This window comes from Chanodichthys erythropterus, chromosome 17 (assembly GCF_024489055.1).
Source record: "Chanodichthys erythropterus isolate Z2021 chromosome 17, ASM2448905v1, whole genome shotgun sequence".
Lineage (NCBI taxonomy): Eukaryota > Metazoa > Chordata > Actinopteri > Cypriniformes > Xenocyprididae > Chanodichthys > Chanodichthys erythropterus.
Window position 1 is genome coordinate 40170949 of NC_090237.1, and position 994 is coordinate 40171942.

Consider the following 994-nt stretch of genomic DNA (forward strand, 5'->3'; position numbering starts at 1 on the left):
AATGGCTGTACGCAAGCTTAGTTCCAGCCGATGAGTGACCTCTGACCCAGTCTGTGACGTAGGATGTAGGTGTAGCGTAAGCTTAGGTGAGAGTAGACGCCTCTCATGGTTCAAACTAAGAGCTGGGCAACAAACTCAAGATCATCCCACATTCTCATTTTAGACTTCCAATTCATGACCTGTGTTTTGTTTTGCTCTATCCTCGTCACTGTGTCACGCATCGAGTCAGAGGTCACTCTTCCACTGGAGCTAGATTCACATATGGCCGTTACCAGAAGTCAGCGATTATAGTTTAAAGTTCTAAATATGGATATTTCTCTTACAAAAATGCATTGCTTTGCTTCTGAAGGCCTTTATAAACCCTTTGGAGTCGTATGGATTATTTTTATGATGGATGGATGCATTTATTTTGGGCTTCAAAATGTTGACCCCCATTCACTTCCATTATAAAGCTTGGAAGAGCCAGAATATTTTTAAAATATAACTCCGATTGTTTGTGTCTGAAAGAAGAAAGTCATATACCTAGGATGGCTTGAGGGCAAGTAAATCATGGGGTAATTTTCATTTTTGGATGAACTAACCCTTTCATTACTCTCAGACCAAAACTCCTGGGTCCTAAAGTTAGGAGTAAAATGCTCAAATTTAAGCTTCAGATTTTAAATGAATATGGCCCCTAGTCATTTGTACAGTCACATGATCAACGTCACCTCGAAATCATGCAGAATCAGAAAGATTCTATTGCATGGCATTACAGGTCTGTATTCCCTTCACACAAGCATGATGGGATACTTCCCTTGCTGAGGACTAAGTTCTCCCTATTCATTTCACATTGATCTGTAAATAAAAGACTCTTATATGAGATTGGGACAGTGCGTGCGCTCATGCCATCAGCCATGGTTTTTCAATTACACCACCAAATCGCTTTCAGCACTGCATTTCACATTCACAGTGACACTGACAACCATTAAATCAAATAACATTTTACTTAAAATAC